Source organism: Falco rusticolus, chromosome 4 (genome assembly GCF_015220075.1).
Source record: "Falco rusticolus isolate bFalRus1 chromosome 4, bFalRus1.pri, whole genome shotgun sequence".
NCBI classification, from domain to species: domain Eukaryota; kingdom Metazoa; phylum Chordata; class Aves; order Falconiformes; family Falconidae; genus Falco; species Falco rusticolus.
Window position 1 is genome coordinate 66,813,353 of NC_051190.1, and position 22,549 is coordinate 66,835,901.

At 39.7% G+C, this 22,549-nt stretch overlaps 1 protein-coding gene and 1 long non-coding RNA gene across 2 annotated transcripts in view; both read right to left on the bottom strand.

Moving 5' to 3' along the window:
* ZEB1 (zinc finger E-box binding homeobox 1) overlaps positions 1 to 22,549 on the bottom strand; it is a 126,208-nt gene that overhangs the window by 94,526 nt on the left and 9,133 nt on the right. The gene's annotated exons all lie outside the window — the stretch shown is intronic.
* On the bottom strand, positions 19,207 to 21,782 carry LOC119147683. Its single transcript, XR_005104113.1, has 2 exons — positions 21,702 to 21,782; positions 19,207 to 21,159 (listed from the first exon to the last, which is right to left on the bottom strand). It is a non-coding gene; the product is annotated as an uncharacterized LOC119147683 (long non-coding RNA).

Sequence of the window (22,549 nt, forward strand, 5' to 3'; positions counted from 1 at the left end):
AGCTGGCTGTGTTTCAGAGCTTTTTGTCCAAATACAGTGGTGGCCTAATGCTTGAGAATGCAGAAGCAAAAAACCTTCTGTTTTGAAACCCTTCAGAGCACATGCCTATTTGAGGCCGTGCAACATACAGCAATATACATGCTGAACAATGAGACATCAATATGCAGCAACAGATTCTGGATTTAGAACCTATGCTAATAGCTCTGTCCTTATTTCTTATTCTAAGTGACTACACAACACTACTTGGACAACCAGAATATATGACAGTGTCTACTCTCTTGATCTTGCAGAAAGTTAGCTCTGAGATGCCCTAAAGGAGGGGTTCCTCTCCTGAGACAAGACCAAGCAGTTATCTGTAGAAAGTGCTCTCACCTTGGGACATGACACCCTTGGAATTGCTTACCCTATTTCTAATGGAAACGTTTGAACTTAAGTAACAGAAGCAAACTACAAAACTTGGATTCAGAAGATATTTCTGTGCAGAGAGTTTGTCACAATTGTTAAGTATGCCATTAAAAGCATTTAAAGCACAATAAAAGAACCACAGGAATGCCTGCTCAAGATAAGGCTAAGTATCATACCTACACCTCAAGATGTTAGAGTTCAACAGCTAAAACAGACATAACTTCACTTCTCTGCAGTACTCTCTCTTTTCTCCGCTAACATCCATAAAAGTGGCATAAGTTGGAGGAAGAGCAGAAAACATCTAAGAGGCCACTCATGTCCAGATTATTATTGTCTGGAAAATACAGTCCTTCGGTGCTTTTTGTGTATGCTGAAGAGGCATCCATACAAATACTACAGAAATGCCAAAACATAACCAGATCAACTTCTCAGGATTGCAATTAGCACTGCAGTAGTCCTCTCTACAGAGAGTATTGATGGCACAGTATCATAGGAGTCAATTACTGATTTTGCCTGTCTCACCCCAGGGGTAGACTGGAAGGAAAAGACAGAGGAAGCACGACATGCTTATACAGTGCAGTAACACAAAAACATCACAACATTTCAAGAAGTTTGGTCATTTTAAATATAATTTATTAGCAAGCTGCACTACAATCCCCCAAAAGCCACTAACACAACAAGATAACAGCTTTCAGTTTCGGATCACTGGAAGTACAGCAGCAAAGTTTTCTTTGCCAGTTCAAAACACAAGTTGCGCTCTTCATTTACAGCTCACCTCATGGATAACAGTGGAAGCCTTCAAATAGTGCCTCTTGCCATGCCTAATATATTTTGTTGGCTGTGCTATTAATTAATATAACAATAACATGTGGCAACCTGGAATCAGAAATAGCAAAGCTAATACCAGTGATATTTATTTCTAAACGTGAATACCTAGATTCTGAAACCCTGAACTACTGAATTTGAGTCTGAACAGCTTCTTACTGCCAGCTAAATGCCACACATCTTGCCTGGAAATGAGCTGCAAAGCAGACTGTCAGACATCTTCGCATTAGTTCGCTTCGTGGTTTGTTTCATCTATTCCAACCACATTTTAAATTCAGTTTGGTTTGGGATTTTTTTTGTAGCTCAAAGCTACAGAAATACTCTTTATGGGACTTTTCCCAAACTCCTACACATTGTAAATTTTGGGCAAAACCTGCATTTGTTCCATGTTTTTCATACTGGTTACACAGGGGGCTGGACCTATGCTAGTGCTAACAGTTTTAGGATACAAAATTTTTTTCCTCTGCCTTAACATTCATTAACTTTCCAAACCATGCCTGACAGTTGCCTGCTTTCTACATTGAAAAACTGCTACAGCTCAGGGCATCAAAAACACTGCTAAGTATTAAAAAAAAATCCTTAAGGCTACTCTTCAGAAGTTACTCCTCAGGAAACATTTCAAACCTACCCAAAAACTGTTTTGAAGCTGCTTCACTTGACTAAACTCTCCTAAAGTAAGTGTAGACTCATACAGGTTTTAAATGGTCCCTTATCTAACTGCTGCTTTGGTGGTTCAAAATACCCACTGGAAAATAATGACCAGCTGTCCAGATTCCAGTAGACAACACAGCAGGGGTCTTACTTTACCAAAAATTTCATTATATACCTCAAAGGAAATCACTGACAGATACGATAATGTTGTTAGCAATTAATCCAGTTACAGGACAAGAGATACCTATCAGTTAGCAAGACCGTTGTTACTTAATTTTTTATCTTGATGCCACAGCAGCAGGAACTTGCTGCTGTTACTTGGCAGCAAAGAAACTACTAAAATACTGAAGTTGTAAGCAACAGGTTTGCTTTTCACTTTAAAAACAACATGCATTTTCCTGACCAGTTCAAAGCAATGAGCAGGTACTTACTTACCTAGTGCAAAGACACTCCCATTAAAAAAAAGAAAACCAACAGTTAACAGATGTCCCTGTCCATAGCCCTTCACACACAAATACAATACAATTCTACATGATTATTACAGGACTGTTCTGAATCATTAGTGATGTTATCGAAAATGTTACTCCTGAGCACCATCCTAAAATAAAACCAAAGCTGAATTTCATATTTGTGTATTTGGTATATTCATCACTTTTAGCAGTTTATACAGATCTTCTATACCTGCACAGCTAGCAGAAGCTTCTTCCTGCTTCGTCAGTAATTAGATTTAGACCACTGCTAGATCTAAACACCCCAGTTAGGTTGGTGGTGGTGGGAAGACTGCGGCGAAGGGGAAAGAAAAGGAAAAAACCCCACACACTTCCAGAAACAGTAAGGTCCACTTGGGCCTCACACCCAAAAAGCATCCATCTTTCATTATCTTTGCAATATAAACAAAGTGAAATTGCAATATAAACAGTGAAAGAGAACTGCAAGAACTGCGGGGGGCGGGGGGGATGGACGGGACATGACACACGACAGAGAAAAAAAAAAGGCACAAGGAACTATTTCATTAACTCAAGAGAATGTTTGGGATTCAATGGATGCACAGCCTGGTCTAAATTTGAGTTGAGTTCTTCTAGCATAGGTCACAGATACTTTTTTTTTTTGCTGCACCTGATCAACATCTCAGTGCTGGAATTATACCCACAGTTATATCAACGGCTAGCATTGATTCAGTTCAATTACTCTTACACACTACTGCAACAAGAATACACTAGAATAATCACATTCTCCAAAAGAAGGAATAAATCTAACTGATTTACAAATCCTAAAACATTTTCCTGTCATTTATGTCCCTACACTTGGGACAGAACAAATACATTAAAATCCCCACAACATCCAAAACTTGAAGATATTTTTGGTTTCTACTTGTTGAAAGCACAAACTTTTACCTGAGAAGGTAGAACACTCAAAACTAAAAAGAAAAAAAAAATTAAAAAAATATTAAACTAGGATAAATTTCCTAACGAGATTCCAACTTAAACAAGATGCAGTCATGGAAAGCCTATGGTACGTATTGTGTGCACCACAGTAGACCTGAAGTAAAACTGTTCTTTTCCACAGTTTATCAAGTTAGGAAAGAACCAGATTTTCTGAACCAAAGTAACTATAACTCTTGGTGCTTGCCACAAATTAGTTTGTAGCTGTGCAAATATGATTGACATAGTAGCTCTTCACTGACTTCTGCAAAGAGCTATATTCTACGCTGAACAAATTTGTGCTGCATGTGAATATTCCTCATCAGGTAGCTCCTCCTCCCAAAAAACTCTGTTCTGTTGCATTTTCAGGAGGATGATATTAAGTAAAGTTATGAAATAATACTTGTTCATATCCAGTAAAGCAGATGGTTGATCTGTGGGGAGTAATCTCACACAATATTACTGTCACCAAGTAGAGTCCTCCAGACAACTCTTGCACAATATAGAAAGCAGACAGGCTCCTAGGGCTGGCAGCATTTCAAAGCTGAGCCTGGCCAACACCAGTGCCATTTGCCAGGTGTGCCGTTAAGGGTCAGGTTGGGCTCTGTTTCTAGAAGGCCAGGCACCTCAAGTATGCTGAAGCTCAGGGTTCATAACCAAAGAGCACACACATACAGCAGAAAACCAGCCCAGAGAAAAAGCAAACACGTTGGATCTGTTGCACTGCAAGTTACGTCCATTATATGCTGGCTATCAACTGCACTAGCAAGAACCTACAGAAGATTGTATTCAAGAGAGGAATGGGGAAAAGATGATTTCACATCACCATCATCACCACTTTGCAAAACAGCTGTCATCTACAGAGTTGCAGGGACGCTGGCTACCAGCGTGGTTCCTTTCTCCTTATTGACCCATTTGAAACAGCGCAACTGCTTTTCTTCCCTTCTAGAAGATGCAATATCTAACAAGGGGCAGGGAGGGGAGGGGCATAATGGTGGCGTTTGCTCTGCACAGTGCTATAAAAACTGAAATTGCAGCCTTTCTTGGCAATGGCAGAGGTTTAATGCATTGGCACATGAGCATGGATCAAACAATCACTTTCATCAGTTACTCCGCTCAACAGCAGAAAAGATCTGCAGCATTAGCAATGCATGCTTTCCCCTTCTGCCCAGTCAACAGCATGTCATGTATAAAGCTGGCTTTAAAAAAAATACTCACACATCTTGGGGGGGGGAAATAATTTTGTAACAGAAGAATGTTAACAGTACACTCACTCCTTGCTGAGTTTTTAGCAGCCAACAGCAACTAATACATTGTACTTAAGCAATGGGACTATCTATTTTTCTTCCCAATACAACAACCTGGTTGAAGGAAATTTGGGACACCAGGTGTAGTCCAAGAGCACCTCCAGCTTACTGTGGGCAGTCTGCTGCACATGACTAAGAAAGTGGATCTGGCAGCATCTAGCCACCTGAGAAAGTATAGCCAGGTGCATTGTTCAAATACTCAGAGGTCTGATATTTGAACACATAAGTAATGCAAATAATCTACAGTTCTACCTGAGCAGAGGTTTTACTTGCTGTTCTCCTGATAAAACCCCCAAGAATCCAGACATCCTCCTACAAGCCTTTAGACATCACACACAACTCAGTTGCAGAAGTGGTGTAAGAATCAGTTATTAATTCACTTCCTAATTTGCCTGTTGGGGCAAATAACAACCCCCTAACACCTCCCAGATTTCCCCAATACTTTCTGTGGAAAGCCATCACAGATACCAATGCTACTCAACTCTTTCACAGCAATGTATTTTTGCCATGGGAGAGAAACACAGGCATACTCATTTTAAGCAAAGACACCATGGAGAAGATATACAGTCAAAATTACCATCTAAATATTTAAGAAAAAGGCTGCATATATTCTCCAAACTTAGAGACACACTGCATTTGTGTTATCTCAACTAAACTGCATCTGAGTAAGTTTTTCTTAACTTTGCTTAAGCAACCAGCATTTGGAAAAGTTTCTCAGAATACAAACAGTGGAAATTTTGTATCTAGACTGTATCATTTACAAATGCATATAGAATTGTGTTCCCCTCATCCCTGGTTAAAAATTATCTAGTTTGATACCTTGGCTAGCACAGATCACAGAAGTTTCATCCATCAATTTCAGAAGTCTAGAGTTTCTGGTTAATCTGGAACCTACCATTTAGAAAGGCTTTTTAAGACCATTTAAGAAATACATCTATGGACATCACAAACCAACTTTTGGTAAACTCCCCAATTTTAACTGTATTTCAAGATCTAGCATGTAGAAGCAGGAATTATGCTAAAAGTAACTACTGAGAAGCAACATGTATCTGCCTCTGCCTGCTAGAACTACCTAACTTCAGCTTTCACATCTTCCTTGCTTTGAGCAGTAAGACTTACCACAACATTTCCTATCCTTCTTTCGGGTAAACGCAAACTATGCTTCTTTATTCTCAGCACTAATAGTTTGATCGCAATTTTTATGCAAGTTTGGGGGGTTTTTTGGTGGTGGTGGTTTAGGGTTTTTTGCTTGTTCAGTTTTGTTTTTATTATAAATACAGACACAACCTTTCCTGTGTATCATGCTATGCTGGCTACCCTTCTGAAGAGCTGACACAAGAAGCAGGCATGATATTCTAGCTCTGGTCTTCACTAGTGACATATACAACTACAGCACCACTTCCTTAGCATTTTCCTGCAAACAAAGTGCCATTTCTGAGAGTCCTGGAAGCTCACAATCAGTTAGCCACCACAAACCTCAATGTCTTTCAAGACCACACTTTCTAAGGTATGCACACATTAACAGCAGTGAGCAACTACAGTCTGAAGAACTTTTAAGTGTTTTCTGTAATTACACTCTAGCTGAAGCTAGCTATTCAAGACTGAAATCCCCAAAAGGTCAAGATGAAAATTTAGCAAGTGAAGACTCATAAGTAGATAATCTCACTTACTGCTACATATTGGACAAATTCTTTTCAGGCCACCAGTTTCTTTTACATTACATTTCATAATTCATAAGAATTTCTTCCTAATATCTAATCTACATCTACCCTTTCTCAGTTTAAAGCCATTACCCCTTGCAAAAAGTCCCTCTCCAGCTTTCTTGTAGGTCCCCTTTACATACTGGAAGGCTGCAATAAGGTGTCCCTTGAAGCCTTCTCTTCCCCAGCCTGAACAACCCCAACTCTCAGCCTGTTTTCATAGCAGACAGGCTCCAGCCCTCTGATCATCTTTGTGGTCCTCCTTTGGACTTTCTCCAACAGGTCCAAGCCATGGTCCACTTTCATTCATCACATTTTTAGACCATTGAAAGAACGTGGTGAATGTTAACAGATCTTGTGTAACTTTAAGAGATTTTGATTTCTACAGAAATAGATTAATAAAATGTTTAGTCCATGAAACTATACCAGTTCTTTTCAGGGCAATTTGGAGAAATTAATATATAGCTGCTAATATAGCTGTGCAGATAGACATAGTTCCTCTGTGATTTTAAATCACCTGAAAATTCTCAAGTGAAAGCCACTACACAAGAAACTGACACAAACCACTGTTTCAAAGTAGACAGATCTTACTCTGATACAATTATGGAAAGGAAGAGAAGGAAGCACAAAGATACTTGTCAGGCTGCATGAATTTGTATCTGCTGAACAAGGCACTGAAAAAAACCAGCATGAATTTTGAGACAAGGGAGTTGGTCTCCTCCCAAGAAATCTACACCTGAAGGGATGGTTCAAACAATCCCATTACTTGACCTCTGAATCTGAGATTGTACAAGAGATGGTTACAAGCTGAATTCCTACAGGATACCTACTGCAAGTTTGACCAGTCCACTGATCTACTGCAATGGTGCAAACCTATTCCTGTTCAAACATAAGACTCCATCTGCCTAAATGAAGTCAAAGACTATAAAGACAACACCATACAGTATGAACATTAAAAGATGGAGGAATTTCAGCTGGAGCTTTGCACAATATAAGAGACATGAGCAAAGCCATCTATCTGTTTAAGCACCATTCTTCAGGTTCGCGTCCATCCATCTGACCATCCATCTCATTACCTCACTAGTTAAAGTACAGAATGTATCCTGTGGATAGTGAGCACTCTCAATATTGAGGACACAGCAAAATCCAAGCTGTCTGCACATCTGGAGAGATGCTCTCTGGCTATGAAGAAGCCTTTAAAAGGGAAGTATTAATATAATAGGAAGAAAGAACAAGGGAGCAAGAAAAAGACATTTTTGTATCTAAGTTGCTCAGTTACACAATTGACTATTCCTTGATCTGAAACAACTAGTAATTACTCTAACCACACTGAATTCAAGGCCATTGCACTGAAAAATTCACTGCTATTAAAAAAAAGAAAATATATAATCTTACTTCTTCACAGTGACATCTCACGCTTCAAAGCGGCTTTTCCAATTACCAAACCTCCCTGCTGCAGTGCCCCACACATCAGTTTCACTTGTGATCATCAATTTAGTAAAAAAGCACTATTTAAATCATCAACAGAAATCAACATTTTAAGTTAAAAGCTAGTTGTGACCAACTCTGATAGCACATGCAACTGAGTAAGAGAAAACAGAACAATTTCATTGCTGTTTCCTAACAAGACTGCAAGATAGCACACTGAATGCAAGATGCTCATTAATGTCCCATTATGAGATAGAAGAAACCTCACTTGAGTCAGATAGGTCCAGCTGGAGCTCAACACTAAGATGTTCTGAAAGGAGTTGCATGGGTCAGGGGGAAGGCAGGATGCCTGCTTCCTAGCTGAACTCAGATACCAGTCTATGAGTCCCAGAGAACTGTAAGATACTTAAGATCAGACTCCTAGAGAAAACATTGAGACAGGTATCATCTTCAAGATGTAGCTTTTAGCACTGTGGAATTTCAACTATTATTATAATTTTTGAAAGAGAACTCACAAGAGGAGTTTTATCAGCGACAAAAACCTCAAACAGTTTTTCAACTGTTAGAGACAAAAACAGTGTTAGGGTGAGATATAGCTCACAAATAACAAAACCTAGATTTAGTGATTTATACATCAACTAGTTACCCAAGTTCCTACTATAATCAATAGTATCTAAAGAACTATTTTGCTCATCCTAAAGTAGATACCCATGTTCAGTTAGCTGAAGAGCTCTTCAGGTCCACTGACTAGGTCTCTGCAGACTATAATGGGAGCACAGGCAATGAGCTCACAGCCTGGCATCTAAATTTAGGTGCTCCAGTCTGTGAGCCAACCCTACAGTTTATACAGCCAAAGCACATAGGCATGCTGATACGCCAAACATACACACGCTGTAAGCAACTGCTGGGAGAACAGTCCTTTAAAAAACCCTTTTCCAGACAAGGACTCTCATGAGAAAATGTGAGTCAGTATAAGAAGAAAGCCTGCTAATAGAGCACGAGTTGAATTCCTGAACTACGTTCCATACAAGTTTCAGTCTGCACGCAAAGCAAATGGCTTCTAGATATGCATAAGGAGGGAGAGATTTTGCCCTACAAAAGTTGTATTCAAAAATAGCAACACATCTGAATGATTTCCCGCACACAACTGGTCAGGGAAAATATCCCTCATTCATGAACTGTGTGAGCAGGGAAAGGCTGGCAAGAATTTCTCTTTTTAATAAGTAAGCATTATAGTTGTGCCATATTTTTCACCAGCTGCCATATATAGGTATGTAGCGCTGGACTTACACACTAGAAAACCAGATAAATAAAGGTTGAGTGAAAGAAAATTGTTCTTTAAAAAAAGAAAAACCCTACACCACCAAAGCCAGAATTTGAACTAGGGCATGCTCAGACACTACAATATGACAAAGTACCACTTCTCTGAATTGCTGTAAATTGACCACTTGTTCTTAATCTGTCCCAATTGTGAGACAAAATAAATACAGAGGATAATCTCTGCATCCTAGCCTTCCATAGATCCACTTGTTGACTGAGCCAAGGGCCACATCAATTGCCTGCCCACAGAATAATGCTGGGACAATGTATTTGACAATTATGCAGGCTAACCACCTCCTCTCAGTCCCTCAGTATCACAGTCACAGAAAGGACAGGAGAGCAAAAGTACAGGCTGCATTCCCGACCCTTGAGATGCCAACATCTGAACTACTGAGGTTTTGAACTGCACCCAGCTTTCTTGGTGACCAGGATTCTCCAGGTAGGGGATGACTGACATCTCTCTACAATACATTAGTTCTTTCTCCTTTGGGTTGCCTGTCAGCTTGACCAGGAATGATTTTCCATTAAGAACCAGGATGTAAAAGCATAGATTTAATGAAATTTGAGATTTGAATGAAACGTTGCCGTAAATAACATGACATTGATTCTCCATTATTCTGTCTTCCTGAAGTCTTACAAAAGCTGTCATTTCCACACCTTTACTAAGATTTCATCATAACCACCTAGACTAACGCTTTCCCTAAACCTTTGCTTATGAGAATTTTATTCCCTTCATCTAATACTTTGTTAAGTCATTCCCAGTAGCAACCTTTCTGTCAGTTCACCTGAGCACAGTAACTATTTTGATTGCCCTGTATTCCCTCTTAGCTACTGGGATGGGATTGGCTCCAATAAAAAAACCAAACCAACCAAGAAATAAAAACCCCAGAAAAGAATTCCACAATACTAGCAGCGCTCACTTAAGTCTTTAGTAGTTGCTACTTAAGTAGGATCAAAGTCAGTCTTAAATGAACAAGTAAAGTAACTTCTTGTTTTCCTTTTGGAATGAAGTATTCTACAACATAACCAAATGATAATATTTAGCTAAAGCTCAAAGTGAGAACAAAAACCTTGGGGGTGTCAGTAGCCAGACATGCTAGAGGGGCTCAACTCCACTGTCCCCAGAGAAAGGGAAACCTGGGACCAAAACCACTTTTTTCATGGCCATTCATGAGGCCATTCATATGTTCAACACACATTCTTTAAGAGCTTAAAACTATAGCTGGACATAACAGCTTACTACAAATGTAGATTTCAGTACAGTTTGAAGGAATGCTTTGTACCAGTGGGCTCCAGGTCCCAGAAGGCAGGCTTTCCAAATTAGCAAGAAGATTCTGCAGTGTGGCAATTTGCAGGGGCAGATGAGCTGAAGGACCCCCACGTGGCAGGCTTCTGGTCAGCTATTCTGCCAGGAACTGTGGCTTTGAATGCATTTCTGCCCATGCTTTATGGCCTAAGCTACTCCAAATTAGGCAGCCTTTAGGGCAGTTTAGAGTTCATTTACTCCCCCAGGCACCTGTGCGGTGGTGGGAACCAGTAAGAGAAATGTAGAATCAGACATGTTGTTTACCTTCCTGAATTGTCAACTGTTGGTATCACTGAAGTATACAGCTCTCTCTTTAAACTAAACTGCATTTGCGATCAGCTGTGAAATCAGATCAGCAGCACACAGCTAGATTGTTTTGCTGTTTCCATGATGGATTTTTAGCATTGCGTAAGTTCTAAAAACAAGACTGCTTTTACCTCCTTTATATTCATATCACTTAAAAGAAATGCTGCTTAATAGCAGGTTTGATTGTCTGTTCCCTGCTCCACCACTAAATGACTCCCTTGCTTCATCTCTCTGTTGCATGCCTTCCCATCTGAAGCTGGCAGAACACTTACTCTGACCTTCACGGAAGACCCTAGAAGCAACTAGGGATGTACTACTTCGCAACTAGGTACAAAAGAGCAGGTTTGTTTCCTTCAGCATTGCTCCTCCAGTTCAGCCTTTTCACTTCACAGCTGGTAGAGCTGCCTCTTGAAATCCCACTTTCGCACCACTAGAAGTTAAAAAAAACCCCAAGAGAACACAGCAGATATGGCAGCCAATAGACTAGCAAATGGCAGCATTAGTTACTAGAAAACTTCCCTTAACATCTCAAGAATGAAACAGTCTTGAAAAGGAGAACATAAAGAAAAGAGAAACTCTTACACAGCATGTAGTTTCATAGCCTGACAGAAGAGGAGAGAGGCAGAAATAAGAGAAAAAAAGCTGCCATTATTTAACAGCGTAAGTGGCATTTTAACAAACATGGGAGGTTTGATTTAGCAATTAAAAAACCCTTGATATTGCAAAAGTGAACATTTGACTGTTGCCTTTTAGTTCTGATTAATACAGGTAAAGGATTTTATGGTATTATTTACAAGTACCCAAGATTAGTAGATGAGAGCTCAAACAGCTCTGAAAAGCGTGTATCAGTTTCACTCAACTGGGGCAAAAATGTTCAGAGTTTTGCTATACTGTAGAACAGTAAACATTGTGGCATATATTTGTAGGTGGATATTCTAGATATAACTTACTAGTTTATAGCCTGCAAGAGTAAGGGAGTTTTAAGATGCAGGTTCTTGCTGTCAGTATTGTTACACAATTAAACTAAGCATGCAGCAAAGATGCTACAGTTGGATATGTAGGCTTCTGGATGCAGGTTGGTGATGTTCAGGTGTATAAATGCAACATCTAGAAGTAGACTATGGCAGGTTGTGATGGGAAGAGGGAAAGCGAACAATTGGGGGGGGGGAACCCACACAAAAAAATACATCATTATGCTGCTCAACCTGTCTAAGATTCTGAGCAAGATTATGTTGGCGGTGTTAAACACAGGCACTAAATGTATTCCTTAAAGCAGCAAGAGATGATGATGACAGTAGGTTCCCCAGAACTACTCTCCTAGAGCAGTTATTGGTTGCACTAAACAGACTGGAGGTTGAAAATGTCTCTCTCCAACACAGGCAAAACTTGAAAGGATGCCGCTAACAAGGAATGAAAGGCACTACTGAAACCCCATCAGACTGCTCCCTAACCCCAAATATCTCTTTCTTCTGCCCTCTTGCCAGTGGCTACTGCCACCATAGCACAGGCAGCCAACACGGGCATAGGTCCAGGCTCCCGCTACTTCATTTTAAAATTACTCTGCTGGGCTGGAGCCTGTTAGTTCCAACTCATGTGCTGGGCTGTGACTTGTGAGGCTGAGGACTTCTTCAGTTGCTTCTGCAATGGAAGCAGAAGCCCACTCTGGGTGTCCACGTCCAGCAGAGGAGCAGAGCTGCTGCCCCTCTTCAGCCACCTCAGCTCACCTGTGTCAGGCAAGAGCAGCAGAGCCCTGCTCTCCCCACAGCACTTGTTCTGTGCCCTCTCCCAAGATGGACTGAAATAATTCAATTCTCCTTTAAAAAAAAAAACCAACAAAACCCAAAAGCCATCCAGCTCATCAGCAAGTCTTTGTGTGAAAGTGTTTTAAATTGGGTGCTGAGTGAAGCGTATTTGTTTTCATGCAGAATTAACAGGTTTTTAAGCCCTTATCCACTAAGTTATGAAAAGCTATGAAAATAGAAAGTAAACAGTGAAAGGTGTGGAAGAAGCTAAAGGGAACTCCAGATTTAACACAGAGAACATCAAGTTTCAAAGTTTAGTTTAAAAAATAAAAAAGAACGCTCATGCTTTCATAATGACTTTTTAGGTTTAGTTCAAAAAAAAAAGAGCGCGCATATCGTTGCTTAATGTTGCTTTTAATCTCTGAAGTTAGTGACGGCAAGTTATGTCCTAGTTTGGAAGCCTTTAAAAACCAACAAACCTCACCCTTTACTTAAAAATAAACCTTGCAAAGTTTTATTAAAAAGTGAACAGAAAAAACCTCCAAACAAGTGCACATGTAAGGTGGAAAATACTGGCGCATGTGTCAGATGAGAAGCGCTCACCCCACGAAGTGCAGGGCGTTCAGACAGATGTGTTAAGCTGTTTCAGGCAAAGCCTCAGAAGGCGCAGGGTAAATCTACACAAGCTGAAAACCCACAAGTCGGAGAGAAATTTCCCACAAGCCTCGTGTGAAAGACTGCCTCCTTATACTCAAGTCTTTGAATAGTGCTTTTCTTCTGAAACAAAGTGTATGAGGTACAGCGAACAAACTGTAAAGGTAACTAGGCCTTTTGTCATATAGTTCCTCCACCCACTTGTACTTTACCGCACAATAACTCGTTTACAGATTCAGACCACTCCAGCTCCACACAGAAACAATCCTGTATTGTGAAGTGAAGCTACCACAGGAGTAAAATCTAAAAATCCTACAAAAAGTCTGTAACAACCATTTAGTAGAACTCTACAGCTCTTCCCTTAGAGACAAAGGCTTTCCCAATTTGAATGGGTAATAACAGACTTAGTCACTCCTTACTTGAGTATGACTAATAGCCTGCAAAAGCAAAAAATACATATGTACTGTACAGTATATAAAGCTGTTCATCTCTTAAAAAGATGATTTGCACTGAAGCAAAAGACGCTGTAGTATAAAAATCCATGTTATTTACCCTCCCATCTCCACTGGGGAGAGCAAAGCACTATGTAACACAGACCCATTTCTGCATGTACTACCCAAGACAAGCTATTATGTGTTTGTTTACATCAGCAGATAGGTGCAACAGCTACAAAATAGCAATGGGTAGAACAAATAGCAGATCACACAGATCAACCAGCAATCTGCCTAGTCAGCTGTACATTAACACAAGTAAATAATGGGAGACCAGTTACACTGTTGGGAAAGTCTGGAAGAAAAGATGGAGTCTACCTACGCTCTACTTGCACTTTCACCTCCTAGAGAATAGTTAGTCCATCCCCCACAAGCCACTATAATAGAATAAAGATAAACGCAGGGATTATGCCAAGTTGACCCCAGGCTTTGTTCTTTCCCTCCAAGCACATTCAGTGAAAAGGTCTAAACACACATCTGATTTGACAAGCATTCAGATTCACAAAGAACGTGGTGAAAGTGAAATCATACTTGGGGCATTCATGGGTCCCTATGTCAAAGGTCATTCAACGTTTCAGCTGCTGCTTGCTAGGACTGAAAACGAACTAGTTTAAACTCCATCACCACAGACACTGACATATAGTTTGTGCCAGCCAAGAATATTTCATAGTGTGTTTAGCCAAATTTAACTCAGAGATAATATAATCTCTGGACAAAACATTTATTCCTCACAACTGTCTCATCTACATAAGATAAGTAATTTTCCTTTTTCGCCAGATTCTCGACATCAGCTCACATAACTGATCTGCAGAATATTTAATTATATGAGAAAGAAGGTTTGAACAACACATTTATGTGGGCCCCCCTCCTTTTAAAGAAATAACACATCTTTGTCTACCTAATTAAAGGTTGACTAGTTGCTTCATGCTGGGGGGGGGGGGGGGGAAGTCACATCTAAATCAGCTAAACCAGAGTGCTCAAAAAGCTTTGACAAATAACTTCTCATTGATTTTCTCAGTTTATCAAATATTACTCGAGTCTTCCAACCCTCATTAAGGGCACTTAAAGAAGGTACATTAGAAATAACTTGAAACAGTAGCAGTTCAGGCAGCTTCAGGGCTACAGCAAGTGGGGGAGCAGCAACTGAAAACCTGCTGAGAAATAACAACAGTGCAGGAAAACAAATGTATTCTTCCAAAGCCTTTGTGAAGCTCGCTCTCAGCTACGGCCAGCACAGTGGTAAGCCCAGCTGTCGATTCAGCAAGCTGCAAGACTGTCACTCCAAAACAGGTCACAGTTCAGCAAACAAGTTGTTATTTGTTTTTACTGCAGATGAAGAGGTCTACTCACTAAAAAGCAGCATATCTGAGGCAATGTTTTCCTAGGAACAATTATGCCTTTATGTATTACATATAATATAGCATGTTGCTGTCAGCAGATACCAGTAGACTTCTTTACTGGAGAACATCTCAAACCTCGCTTTATTACAGAAGGTGGTTCACATAACAATGCTGGGTTGCCATTGCTGGCAAACAGACATGCTTCTGTCACTTGGTTAGCAACCCAGACTTCCCCAAAGTTGAATGGTAGGGCATCAACAACTCCTACTACTACCCCTAGCTCCTATGCTGAAGCACTTTGAGTGCATCTGCCCCAAACCAGCCTCTACTCCTTGAGGTTTCCACCAAAGGCATACAATTTGGTAATGATAGACACAGGACCCAAAACTGACTGGTTCTCAAGGAAATAAAAAAACAGCCCACATTTAGTGGGATGTGTGCCATTAGTTGCATTACATGCTCTTACACTCAGGCATCAATTTAAATAACCTTTGGGCAGAAGACATCCTTTATCCTTTCGACAAATGGAAAAAAAGCCTCTCAAGGAAGCAAAAAATGTGCTTGTTCTTTTTAGCTAAGGGAATTTGCCCTCCCAAACCTCCAGACGCCCAATATGACTTCTTCATCTGCACCTTTCCCCAACAAATAAGAAAGAATCCAATGGAAACAGAAGATTGACATCACCTCAAAGACTAAATATTTTGTTCCAGAGCCCTAATGCCTAAACGGAAACCTCCACGTAACAGGCTTTCCATGAGTGTCCTGCTTGCAGAAACAAGGGAAAAAAACCAACATCAAAAATAAGGACACACTTCTAAAGGGTTTGGGACAGGAGAGATCATTAAAAAACTCTTGCTCTTCTTCACGTGATACTGTGAGGATGCCAACACAGACATCACAAGGCAAGGCATACCTCACTTCTCTCCAGATCCCTTCCGTACCCCAGTGGGAACAAAGCACATCGCTTTCCTAGTGACTGGCAGGTCGTGTTCAGGATAGTATGGAAATCCCTCCTACTCTATCAATCATGCTGTGTAAATGAACAGATTTTTCATGTTGGCACAGCTGCTTACTAGTTTTAGAACAATGAATTTTGTAGATGGCTGTGGTGGCTACCAGACTAAGAATCTGTGAGATACAGAGGAATAAGATTCAGTTTAAAAGAAAAAAATTAACATCAGAGGTATTGATTACATATCGGTATCATCCAAGGAAGCAAAATCAAAGTGCTTTTGCCTGTGTGGTCTTCCAGAACACCTTTACAAATCAAGAGGAAATCTCAGGACAAGTATGTGTGAATGAATCTAAAAGATTTTGAACATATGCTTCCTCCAAAACAAAGCTTGACGTTCCTTGTTCTGACACACTACAGGAAGATCTGCTGAATATTACATTTCAGTCTTTGCAAGTCACCCAAATTAAAGAGTTCCTAACTAACAGACAGTGTCCACTGAAGTACTCTGCAATAGTCACATAAGTTTTGCAGAATCGCATGAATTGCTCTAAGAAACCTAAACTACCTATTATTTACAGCAGAGATAATCAAAAGCCTTATTTAATCTCAGAAACATTGATTGGGCTTTTCTGATAGCAGTTTTTCCCCTTCTCTAAAACAGTCTTGCTTGGAACAGACGGGAAGAAAGGAGATGAAAATACACTGTAGTTCTGCATATCTTAAAATTCTGAAGGTCTTGGAGAGCTAGGTGAGAGAGCATGACAGAGTTCAATCCCTCATCCAGGAGGGAAAGCAATATTGTATTGACACTGACTTCTCCTAAGAGCTATTCAGTTCTAGAATGAGGAAAACACATGAGGCTTTCTAACATTTTTGTCTGAAGCACATCTAAGAGACTCTTCTTTCTATTCACAGAAAAAAAATCCCACAAACCTGGAGTCACCAGGATTCACACAGGGCCTACAACACAAAGGAAAGATGCCAATTAACAGTATCTCAGATAACAAAACCACATATTCTAACTCTTCTACTGCAAAAACACACTTCTGCTCTACCTATGGAAAACAACAGACAAATAAAACTGAGGTAACTATGTGGTTCTTGGCTGAACTAGGGATCAAAAGCAAATCACCGTAAAACCTGCGACCTTCCACATCTTAACACACTGCATTTGTCAAAGCTTAAGGCAAGGGTTGGCCATCAGGATTCACAAAAGCAAAACTGGGGGGAAGAAAGGCGGCATCTTCCAGGCCTGTACCCTTCAGGCACCTCATTTTGTGTCAAGCATTGTACCTTCACCTGCACAAGGCCTTCTGTAATTTCATAGTTTATGCATTAGATACTTTACAAAATAGATATTAAGATCTTGCCTCCTCCTCACTACAATCAGCAAACAAAAGACGATTTGCCCACTGGAAGTTTTAAAATATGTTGTATTTTGAGCTAAATCTAACAATAAATATTCTGAATTGGTTACCTTTTAAACCTGAAAATACAGATCTCCGGGTCTGAGATTTCTGCCCCACGCCACCTCAGGCACTCCATAGCTCTGTGGCTGGTGGCCATCATTATCATGTCCTAAACTCAGGGTCCTAGCTCTGCTGCACTAGTACTTGCCAACAAGAAACAACAAAGCGATCTTAAGTCTCAACCCAAAAGCTGTTAAAATTGAAAGATAACACAAGTTATTAGTACTAGGATTATATTTTACTAGTGTATTTTTAAATACAGAACTTCAACCACACTAGTTATCTGAAGGTTTATTTTCAAACTAGCACATACAAGACCCAGTTAAGGCTCTCCAAAAAGTCCAAAATTCCTGGTTGCAGTATGTCCAAAAGGGATATTTGGAAATGGTCTACAGCTTGGTCAGACAGACTGACATATCCTATCGCTTGCCACTGATCAGGAGCAATCATACAAATTTAGGAAGCAAGAACAGTAAGTTTCTCCCCTGTCATGGTACAGCTCAACACAAGACTTCTTTTATGTATGTCTTGAAATAATTTAGTGAAGTTGAGCTTTCAACAGTTTTATCACTCTGTCTTTGATATTCTGCAACTTCCAAAACCTGTTCTGAAAACCAGCCATGTCACAATACTATAGTCATGTCAGACCAGGTCAGTCCAAGGCAGCAATACCTTTTTCCCAGTATGATGTGTGACTATAAGAATCACATAAAAGATAATAGTTCTAATCTTTTTTATTCATAAGTGCCACTTCCCTAAGCTGCATTAGAAAGCAACATACTGCTTTTAGTTGTGCCAAATCACAGATGTTGAAACATTTGTAAAATATGTAGCCACCCCCTTCCCCATAAAAGAGTTCACTTTCTTATTTTTACTCAAATCTCTTTGCATTACCTGTCAGCGACTACCTCCCCTTCTACCTGCAACGGCAGAAACTAGTGCCTTCCTACTGTAAACCACTGCCATCATATGGGGCAAGGCGAAAAACACCACAGGTCCTTTCTTAATAAATTAGCCTGGAACATCTTTTATAGTTGTTACCATCTACAGACTACCACTGTTAGATAGTTAACTAAGCTTTTGTCTTCTCATCAGCTTCCTTCCTAAGCAGCTACAGTCTTCAGTGCCATAAAAAGCTCATATGATCATAGAACTAACTCTGAACTGCAAAATAAAAATGCATGTAAAAATGAATTAAAACTGCTGTCAAGGGAGCAGCATCTGTGGAGCAAGTGGTCTTCAAATCCCCCTCAGTTATATTCTTTTCCTTGGGGGGAAAGACGGGCAGATGACACTTTATTGGAGGAAAAGAAGGGAAAGGAAGAAGTACATATTTTGAGGAAGGGTCTTCCCTTAAAGAAGGACAATCCAAGAGACGGGAAGAGCTGGTGTATAAAGTGCAGCTGAAAGGAGATCTTCAAGGGACACAGTCCATACAACAGATGGAATATACATCCTGAATAGCCACACTGAAACCTGGCAGCAGCTGACAAAATGAGAAAAATAACACAAAAGTTACTCAAACAGTATTCCCATTTTATTGATTACAAATCGTAATTTGTACATTTTGCTGCTAAAGCATAGATTTCCAGAGTCCTCTTGAGTTGTATCTACAGTGACATATTGAACAGACTCCAACAGGAGAGACAGACTGAAAAAAGTACAGGTTCAGAGGTTTCTTTAAAATTAAGCATTTTAGGACAAGTTTTGCATGTTTTAACAATTCCTCCATATTCTACAAATCAAATTGGTTTTATTCTGACTTGCCAGTTACTTTGGAAGCCTTGTTTATCAGGAGCTGTCTTCATTTCCCAAGCACACACAATTCAGGATGATCATTCACTTAGCATATATTAAAGTAGTGCACTTTTTTTTTTTTTTTTTTTGGGGGGGGGGGTGGCGGAGAGGCAGAAGCACCTTTCAGAGTTTGCATGTCAATACACAAAACAAAAAATCTTCTTGAAAGCTGTAACTGGAAGCGAGGATGGCAAGAATAGCCACTACTGCTTACAGACACAGTAAACTAGGCAACTGAGGTTTTTTTAAACACTAGATTCTTATAGTGGGTAAGTATAGCTGTCAAAAATGTTGATAGGATTCCTAGTTATTTTTCCTGCTACTGTGCTTCCACACACAGACTTGTGCCTCTACTTGATTCAACTCACTACAGCTTTATATTTTTATATCCTCCTCTAACATCTGGATTCCCTCTGTCTCAGCCAGCCATGTTTCTGGCCCAGTTTCCTTCAAATCTGTATTAGTGCATCTTCCAAAAGACTTAATAAACCCAACACACTTCTGCAGGGCAGATTATATAATCCTGCAACTAATCAACGCACTAGAAAAAAATTGAAAGAAAAAAAAAGCCCCACAAAACACAAATCCACACACCTGCATGGTGAAAATGAAACTGAGCTGTCAGGCTATTACTCCCTTCCTTCCCACACAGATATATAGCAACCAGGAACAGTAAGTAGTACATCATCCATTTAGCTCATCAGTGTTTTCCTGCTAGAAGGATCTTCAGCATTACTCCATAAAGCACCTAGGAATACTTTTGACAGTTGAAAAAAATTAAGTTTATTTTACACCCATTAACATGATCATAAACCAAAGGCTACTCTCTCCATCTCCTCAATACAGATATCCTCCATGGCAGGCTTGTCATTTTTTTCTTTATAATGGAGTCATTTTATTGTATGCAAGAAGCCTCAGGCATTTTGTACAGCCCATTACTCTTTGCTGCCCACATTCATCTGCTATCAGCCAGAAGCTCAACAGACAAAAGGAAAAGGCAGGAAAACAGGACGCATGGTTGTGCATGCGCAAAAACACTTCAGCTACAAAGTGTTTCCACAGTAGACCCAAGAACCAATAAGACACACATTTGATTGCAGTCCTACTCAATGCTTCTGTGGTTGAAGGAAGTAGTGCAAGTTCTTTAAAGGTAGACATTTCAAAAACAACAACAAAAAAGAAGCGGCTTAATTAGGATGCCTACTAAGATACATTAAGGTACAAACTGGAAGGCTTTATTCAGTGAACAAGCATCCTGGAACTTGAAAAGTCACAACCATCTTTCCATTTTGAGGATTTGCTATACTAGACCTTCAAAATGCTTTAAAAGTATTGGCAAAAGTTGGAAAGATGAAATAAGAACTAAAAATAAGCAACTGTAAACTATTAGAACAAGACATTTGGCAAGTTTTCAATTGCAGCACTTTTCTTTTCCAAGCAGGTAAGAAAACAGCTTGGGGTTTTTTTTTGAAGTTGTATATTCTTTCCTATATCACAAACTATTGTGATGATACATATGCAAATCATTTCACTGCACTTGTATTTGCATGTGCAATGTGATAGCAAGGAGCTTTAAATTTTTGGTTTTGTTTTTTTTTTTTTTTTTTAAACAAAAAGAAGAGGAGATTGGGGTAATCAAAAAACAGAGGCTTGCAACTTTATACCAAAATAAAGAAAATTCCCTATTTGCTGGAGTTCTTAACTACCTTATTTGTTTGTGAAGGAAAGCAGGCAGTACTGGCACAAGTTTTTTTTTAAGCATCATATCTACCAGCAACGGTTTGCATCATATACCTTGTAAGAATTTTGTCAGGATCATAAACTTCCATTGTGTGTCATGATTTTTATTCACCTAAGTCTATTTCTATCCTTTGCAGCTGTAAAGCTAAAATTGTCCCTCTTGTGTGAACTGGCTTAGCTCACAGAAACAGAAAGTCTGCCACTAGTTTGTCACTCACATGCTGAGGTACAAACCTGGTTCATCCTTGTAAAGAAGTCCCCCTCCATCACGTAACTACCACATCAGCTATTCAGGCTGATCCCTGAAGGCAAGATCAATCATGTGGTAAAACACAGAGAACTATGGCATGTTATATTGCATTATGTGTCACTGAACTATTTCCCTTTTCCTATGCTACAACTAACAATTCAATTTTACTTCTCATTTCTGTTTAAGTTATTATTCCATTTTTGTGTAGAAAGAGTCTCCCAGCATTTTGACTGCAATATAGAATTGATTCTATCTTACTTCCACTATTTGTTGTAAGACATATTTAGGGTTTTGGGAATCAGTCAATTTAAAATCTAGAAAAAGTACAAGGTAAGCTTTACCATGAAGAACAGAATGTCAGAATAGTCTTTTCCATAGAAATAGCTTTGTGGTTTTATTATCATTACAATGCTTATGAACAACAGAACTTTACCTTGTGTTACTACAGGGAGCATTCAAGCCAGCCTAATACATTAAATTATTGGCTATAATAACTACACATACGTATGTCTACAAAACAAATTCCCATTGTAAGTGCAAATTCACTCTCAGCACTCAGTAGCTAGAATGTATGATGAAAACAGGTTATTATACCAAGGCATCCAACAGTCTGCCCCTCTCTATAGTTTAAAGTTGGCAAGAACAGTGTTTTCTCGTTGCCTCTGAACCACAGAAGTTCTGAAATCCCCCGTGAGTCTTGTCTTGCACGACGTGCAATTCTCTCCTGTGGCCATCTGCAGCACTTTTTCGACAGCAGCACCATCCCTGGCAGCACTCTGCAACCTTATCTTTCCCTCCCACATGTACAAGGTAAGAGGGGAAAAAAATACTGCATTTGCATATGTAATTATGGTGTAGCTCAGCAGTGAGCAAAAAATTACTGGAAGTTGAGAACAGATATGCCTGATGACCACACCTTAGCATTTCAAATGAAAACGCTTTGCAAGGAAGGGGAAGGGACAGCAGCAGGGAAGGAAGCCAGTCATTACAGTTCCAAATCTGCTTCAAAGTCCTTATTCACCACCTCACTCTCTTTGCAGGGTCAACTGTACCTAGGTCCTTCCTGTGAACAATAACACAAGAATGAATCCAGTAGTATGTGACTAGTTTCATTTCACTTCAATTTACCAGCAATACTAGAGGAAAAAACAAAACAAAACAGAAGACTGAACAGCTTACAGATTCTGAATAGTACCTCCTTCTCCAGTCTAGAACGTCATGGGACTTAGATAGCATACAGGAGCTTAAGAGAAAGAGTAAAGCAGACTAGAAGGTGGGAAGAAGGAAAATCTGATGCATACCTGAAAGGATACAAGGCAGAAATTCCTCAAGGCATTTAGAAAAAAATGTTTACAACCAAGTACATTTACTAAAAAGGGACAACTCATCTCCTTTAAGTTTCTGGGCATTAAGAAAAATTATATTAGACTGGGGGAGGGGGA